At 42.9% G+C, this 8027-nt stretch overlaps 1 pseudogene; it reads left to right on the plus strand.

The window, feature by feature from the left end:
• Positions 1–5362: 5362 nt before the first annotated feature.
• Positions 5363–5665, plus strand: LOC121281856 (annotated as a pseudogene).
• The last annotated feature ends 2362 nt before the right edge of the window (positions 5666–8027 follow it).

Genomic DNA, 8027 nt, shown 5'->3' on the forward strand with positions numbered 1-8027 from the left:
AGTAAAAATATAATATGCAGTTAATTTACTGCCCTTATTTATTTATCAGGGTTATTCTTTACAGCATTATGTTGCATAATAAAGGATTGGAAACTTATAAAATAATAATGCTCGTGGTTGTGTTAACAGCTCTGCAGAGTTTAAAGGTAGCTACCTAAAGTTTTGATTAAGTAGTTCTGTTTCCACTTGCTATGTAAATCTGACTTTATTATATTCAGTATGATGGTTACAATGAGTTGTCAATTCTGGTTTTGCTTTGCATTTTAATGTGCTACAGGAATTGAAATATTTAAATGAGTTGTTTGCCTTAATTGGCATTGTTGACAGTAAGATTACTGATACTGTGATTGTAACCACCAGCTATCTGCCAATCAGCAGTACATAATTATTTTACAATGGAACATCCATTATCATGCTCTAATTATCTTCCCAATTTTGTAGGACAAAGGCTTGAGTTACATTGTCTTGTTGCACAACCTATACTTTTCTTTGTGTTTCATCTATTCTTGCTAAATAAAACCATAATTTTCTTTGGCTATTTGATTTCACCATTTTCATTCCTATGTATAAGATATTGCTACATCTAACTTGTGGCACCCTTACTTGTTGGGGCCTTACATTGTGGATAATGGCAATTCAACTATTCTTTACATTCATTCTAAGTAAGTAGCTCGCTGCTATCTTGAAAGTGCTGCCTTTCTATGTGTGGATAGGTTGCCAGTCAAAAATACAACTAAATGCTTCCGACCATCCCAAAGCATAACTAGCTCACTGTGGCTATTAACATGATTCAAACTCTGATTTTCACTGGGCAAGCACCAGGTTCACTGTGCCTAACTTCTGGCCAATGAAATGTATCACATTAAAACGGGTCCAGTAGTTTCCACACATTCAGTCCTCTTGATGTTCTCTTCATGTTGTTCGATTGCCAAAGGCCTGGAGCTACCTCTGTAGAAATTTTTATGAAGTCCAGGTCTTTTTGGACAGCATAGTGCAGTGGCCCACAGCAAACTCCAATTATGTGGGATACATGCACAGGATCATTTTGATCTTGATCTACTGAGGCAGCAAAAATTCCTCTATAAGGCCCCTATGATTCTTTCCATCAGAACTCTAATAGAACCGTATGCCTTATTGTCCTCAACTGCTTTTCTTGCAGTTGGGTTCATTACCCATGGTTGCGAGTGCCACACTTTGTTATTTATATGCCATTCAGTTACTTGTGAAGTGAAGACCTGGGCATGGTGCTGAATGTTAAGATGCTGGAGATCAGCTTCTCCATTTCAAAGATGCCCTGAAAGAAAATTAGTGCCAACAAGTAACTGAGCCCACAAAATGGTTTGCTCATAACTATTATTCTGTATGTTCATTTCTTCTCTAAAATAATTTGGACCAAGCCTTGTCTCACCCAAGTGATTTTCAATTCACCTTCAGAAAGCACGCAATGACATGCAAAAGACACAGCATCCAGATCTGATCACCAGGGGGTACTATTGTTACACTCCCTGCAATTCTGCACATACATTTCCTTTTCCAAATTCTGACAATTTCATAAATGAAGCAACAGAAAGGAATGCTTTAATATAAACAAAACCAAAAGTGGCTGCAACCCGTCTTGAAGAAAATACTTCAAAGCAACCTGCGCAGCTATGTTTCATTTTAAAGTTTAAAGTTACTATATTTTAGTCACTTAGTTGTCACATCCACCTTCAGTGGATACAGCACTCAACACACTTGCAGCTGAAAATCTTGGAAACAACTCCGCTCATGCAGTCTCAAGTTTCTGAGCAGTAGAGGAAAATCAAGAAGAAAAATGTTCTGTGCTCTAACTAATCCGATTAGTCAGAGATAACAGCATCTATTCTCATTGAGAACACTGACTTTTTTTTGTGAAAAGTTGCTGAACTGACACAAATACTGAAACGCTACTGATTAAAAAGCTGATGGTTGACTAGTATGTTAACTGTGGGTAGTATCACCCAGTTAGTAGGAATGAGCTGACATTTGATACAGATTTTCTATTTTGGAAAAAGGCACAGTGGTTCCTTTAGTCACCTACTGATTAAAAGTGAGTGTAATATTGAATAGAGGGTCCAAGGGCTGAGTTAGTTATCTCAGCAGGGACATCAGTTGAGGCTCCTACAATTTGTCTCACATCCTGGGTCTGGAGAGGTAAGGAAAAGAAAACACACAAGATTATCGTTCTTGCTCCCAATCCTGGTGACAAGTATGCAAATGAAGAAGTCAGGTTAGGGCAGTATTGTTAGAACTCAGATGTAGACAGGTGGTGAAGGACAGAACACTGAAGCCCAGCCTTAATAAACTTGCTGGAACACATTTTTATTGACAGAGGCACACATTGTATATTGTGCACCTCCAATCAACATACCCTCTTTTGGTCTGTTCCTGTATTGTGGCACCCATAACCAATTAAATTTCCCATTCGAAAGGAATATTATTACCCCATTGTAACAAAATAACAAAGGGCTGGATTTTACCATTGGCGAGCGGGGTGTTGGGGGGGCCACTAACCAACGCGTGAAATGGCACGCGGTGATGTTGGGTGGAACTCCTGATGTCACTGTGCCCCATTTAAATTTTCAGGAAGGCGGGGTTGCAGCAAAATCAGCTGCGGACCTGCCGACCTGTCAGTAGCCAATTGAGGCCATTGACAGATCAATTAAAGTAATCAGTGGACCTGCCCGTCCAACCTTAAGGTTGGCGGGTTGGCCAGGAGCCCGGCGGGAAGTAGAAAAAACAAGAAACCTCATCCATGGGCGGGATGAGATTTCATGTCTGGTTTTAAAAATTATAATAAAGTTTTTTTTGGCAATTATGAACATGTCCCAACTCATTTTTAATATTTTTGAAAATAGAGGCGATCTCCCTGAGGCAGCACTTAGCCTCAAGGAGATGAGTGTGTTCCTCTGGGCGCATGCGTGAAAGAGCACAGTCTTGATTTTAGGCATTCCCCTCCCCCCAGCACAGGAAGCGCACTGTGCTTCCCTGTGGACGTCATGCTCGGTGAGCCTTAATTGGCCCGCCCACGTAAAATGGCGCCATGCCTCCGATCAGGGGCGCCTTTCGGGGGTGCCAATCGGAAGTGTGTCCGCATGCGCCCGCCCATCAACTTCCCCTCCAACGGGGGGAAAATTCAGCCCAAAAAGGAAACATATCAACTTGGATTAATATGTTATTTCTGGGGTTGCTGATGCACTCCATCTCCCCTGGTGCCCACAGATCGTGGAAGGTGTTTCTGTATATGCCTTTTTTGGCACCAGTAACCAATTTCATACCCCATGTGAAAGGGACACTATTAACTCATTGTAATGAAAGCAAAAAAAAATTAAAGGAAACTTAAATTAAAATATTATTTCCAGGGCTGAAGATGCACACCAGCCCCTCTACAACCCACCAGTCCTAGAAGGCCTCCTGCGTACTGGTGGACACCATATGCTCCCTCTCTAGGGACACTCGGCTGCAAAGCCACGGAATCGGGGCAGACTCAGGCTGGAGGACGATGCAACCACCCACTGCCTGGACCTGATAATGGCCACGTTGGCCAGATCCAGGAGCAGGCTTACAAGTGGGTCCTCTGCCCTGCCTGCCCCCTTTGTACTGGGTGGTCAAAGATCAGGAGTGGGGAGTTGAAGTACAACCAGAATTTGAGAAGCACCTCTCAAGTAATCAAACAGGGGCTGCGCCTCTGGCAACCAATATACACATGGAACATGGACTCCTCGAGGCAGCAGAAAATATAGGCGACCTGGAAGTCCATGAACTACCTTAATCTATGGTTGTACGGCATTGCTGCAATGCAACATCCTCCATACCAAATCCACAATGATAAAGGGGAGGACTCCCACGTCGAGAGCCCTCCACTGGGGGCCCCCACCTCCTCCAAACAGCAGGACAGAAAGCAACGGCATGTCCAGGTGGTTAATGAAGGTGAGGAAGTGGTAGGTGTGCAGCAGCAACCAGTACAGGGAACCCTTCCATATGGAACAACAAGGCATGGAGGGAATTTCCTTGAGACAGTTCAAATTGTGGAACTGAGGTCCCTGAGGAAGGTTTTGGGACCTAGGGCCAATGTGAAATACGAGTTCCTTATAATCGTTAGGATGGGCAACCCAAACTGAGCTGGTGCATTTGGTTACTGCTTTCGTGTCTTTGGAGACAGCATGAGGTGGATGGTGCTCTGGATCTCCCTGGCCAAGATGGTGTGCCGTTTGTTGTAGTGAATGAGGTATGAGGCCTCGGAGGTGTTGTGCTCAAAAATGTTGACAATGAAGGAGTTTGTGACACACAATACCTTGGATGACATCCTGCTGGAAGGCTGAACCTGGATTAACGCCCTGTACACTTAAGTGGAATAGTTCTTCTTGCATGATTCCTCTGCTTCTTGGGCGGTTTCTTGGTGACTTTACTCAGTGACTGCTTTGACACCTTGCGGGATGCACCATCCTTAGCTGTATTTCAGGCATTCCACTCAACTTGGACCAACTCAGAAATGTGTTCCTAATTAACACCCACCCATCTGAATACAATTAACACCCAATTGATATACAATTAACAAGAATTAGGCTTGGCTGTGATGGATGCCATTTTCAACATGTTGGATAGACCCATGTAGGATTGCATGCACCATGTTGCCCATCTTGATGTCTGTGTTGTGCCGTGGACTTCTTGGTGATACCTTGCAGGAGTGGCTTGGCCTAAATAGCCAAGTGGTTATGGTACTGGGTTTGTAACCCCAAGATCAAGAGTTCAAATCTCACAATGGTAAACTATGAAACAATGTAACTTCATCTGAATAGGAACAGATGGAAACGTGTTTGTACTCGAAAGAGTTACCCTGCAGGAGCGACTTGGCCTAAATAGCCAAGTGGTTATGGTACTGGGTTTGTAACCCCAAGATCAAGAGTTCAAATCTCACAATGGTAAACTATGAAACAATGTAACTTCATCTGAATAGGAACAGATGGAAAAGGGTTTGTACTCGAAAGAGTTACAGCTAAATGCTGCAGCCATTGTTGTGCAGTGGAGGTTATTTTGGGGTGATTCAAGGACAAAGCTGTCGGAAAGAAGCACTTCAGTCCGAACAATCTGATCGGCTTAGCACTGCCATGTTAAAGTGCCACTGAAATTCAAAATTACCCTGTTATCTGTGGGTGAGTTTCACCATTTGGCTTAGCCTAAATAACCAAGTGGTAATAGCCAAGTGGTCATGGTACTGGGTTTGTAACCCCAAGATCAAGAATTCAAATCTCACAATGGCAAACTATGAAACAATGTAATTTCATCTGAATAGGAACAGATGGAAACATGTTTGTACTTGAAAGAGTTATCCTGCAGGAGCATCATGTCAGGCAGAGGGAAAGGACTGGGCAAATGCTGAGCGAAGCGGCACCGCTAAGTGCTTCGCGACAACATCCAGGGCATCACCAAACCGGCCATCCGCCGCCTGGCTTGCCGTGGTGGTGTCAAGCGCATTTCGGGCCTGATCTACGAGGAGACCCGCGGGGTGCTGAAGGTTTTCCTGGAGAATGTGATCAGGGATGCTGTCACCTACACCGAGCACGCCAAGCAGAAGACGGTCACCGCCATGGGTGTAGTGTACACTCTGAAACTCCAGGGCCGCACTCTCTATGGATTCAGCGGCTGACCAAATCGACCCGACTCTATAACAAAATCCTGCACTGTTGAGGTCCACACAAGCTTAAAAGCTGTTCAAAGTGAAGGTAACTATGGGAAGAATCAATAAACAGGGGTCAGTTTATTGCAAAAGGAAGGAGCAGTGTCATTAAGCCATTTGCTTCATCTATGCTGAGGAAAGATTAGAGTCGTTTTTTTAGCTTAAAAATTATATTTACATTTTTGGGTTTCATTGGGTTTAACAAAACTTTTAAAATTCATCTTTCTGTCCTAATTACCAGGTTTATCTAAGATAAACCCAAAAATCAGAAGGCTGACACATCAATTACAGCTCATTACTACTACTTGAAGCAATTATTCAACTACATGTGTGGCTAATGTTTTCAAAATTTTGCTAAATTGTTTAAAATCTGCAAAGAATTCCAACAAACAATTTTAGTGTTTTAAAATACTCCAGGAACCTTATTTGTCACAAAGTGGAGAGCATTTTCTACTCTGGTATCAAATATAAGCATCATCATTGGTGAGTTCGTGGAACTTGCCCAATATTTCTGCAGGCCCAAATTGTTTCAAAGTTCTTACTCATTAACATGTGGATTGTGAACATCAACTAGGCTTTCCACTGCCCTACATGTTTTCCTGTAATCAGTCCACTTTAGCACCAGTCAGTTGTTTATTCAGACTGTTGTTGGGAACAGGCTGGGGGAATGGTTCTGGGGGGGGTGGGGCCAGGAGAATTTTGTCATAACCAGGCCCTACTGGTCCGACAAAAGTCCTTAAAAAACCAAAAAGCTTAGTTTTGCGGAGAAGCCTCCAGTGGCCCCTTTACGGAGCTAACGGTTAAGCCTCTCAAAGCCTGGAGAAAATGAGACGAGCATGCCCCATGCTTGGTCCACCCATTTTTCCATAAAACTGACAATCAAGGATGGAGGCAGAAGTGGACTGGTGCCATGCTAGGAGGGTCTGTTTCCCTGGCTCAGTTAGAATCTAGAGCGGAATACGCAGATGGCTAAATTGGGAAGTTAAAAATACCATTCAATAGTACAAATATTTTTGCAAAACTTTAGGAAAGAGCGAGCGCCAAAATGGAAAATATATAAAATTATTTTTTTTAAAAAGGCTAAAAAAAATTCTGGATAAACAAGAAATTAGAAAAACAAATTGGCATTGGAATCAAATAAAAGGGATCATTTCAAGGAAGTCACAGAATTTATTGTAAAACAAAAGTGATTTACGAGAAAAATCTGGATACAATCATCAGCCAAACACGACACATGTGATTATAGTAAAAGACAGCTAGAAAGAAAACTAGAACCAATAGGCTATGGAAATAAATTCATGGCATATAAGAGCAAGGATATACTGATATTCTTATGAAGCATTTCTGAGGAGGAACAGGATGTTGCATTGAATTAGAAACTGTTAAATTACATCAGAGACATAAGGAAAGAAATTGGGATAATTTTTGAATGCCACGAATGTCCTTAGTATCAATACTATTGGAGTGAATTGTCCTGGACATCACACTACTGAGGGTGTTTTTGCACACACAGTGAATGGCCAGCAGAAGGCCACTAAACTGCTGATCCCCAATTTCCCCTCCTAGTCCCCATGTTAGCCAATACTGTAAATGGTTCCCTCTCTTCAAGTATTGTCCCTGTCTCCTTTAAGTCTTCTGTCATCACTCCTCTCTTCAAAAAAAACCCTTTACATCACTTTCTTTGCAAACTGACCTCCCATCTCCTACCTCCCTTTGTTCTCCAAAGCCCGTGACTGTGTTGTTGCCTCCTAAATCTATTATTGTCTTTCCCAGAATTCCATGTTTGACTCTCTCCAGTCAGCTTTCTGCCCTTGCCAGAAACAGCTTTCATCAAAGTCACAAATGACATCCTATGTGACTGCAACAAAAACTTTCCCTCCTCATGCTCCTTCACTTGTCTACAGCCTTTGACGTGGTTAACCACACCATCCTCATCCAAAGCTTCACAATTATCATCCAGCTGGATGGGACTGCTTCTACCTGGTTTTATTCTTAACTATGTAATTATAGCCAGAGAATCACTTGCGATGGTTTCTCTTCCTACTCCCACAACATTACCTTTCGTGTCTCCCAAGCATCTATCCTTGGACCTCTCCTGTTTTTCATCTACGTGCTGCGCCCAGGCAACACCACCTGAAAACACAGGCCTAGATTTTCACTCCCGAGTTGGGAGAGCAGAGTCAGGAAAATTCCTGACTCTGCAAATCCGACTTGGGAGAAAGTGCCCCGGATGTTCTATTTTTCATTCTTGGAGCAGGTGTTAACGGGAGTCGGGCTTGCTGCCCCCGGAAACAGTGCTGAGGCAGCCACAAAGGTTGCTGAGTGTGGAGTT

Source organism: Carcharodon carcharias, chromosome 9 (assembly GCF_017639515.1).
Source record: "Carcharodon carcharias isolate sCarCar2 chromosome 9, sCarCar2.pri, whole genome shotgun sequence".
Classification (NCBI taxonomy): domain Eukaryota; kingdom Metazoa; phylum Chordata; class Chondrichthyes; order Lamniformes; family Lamnidae; genus Carcharodon; species Carcharodon carcharias.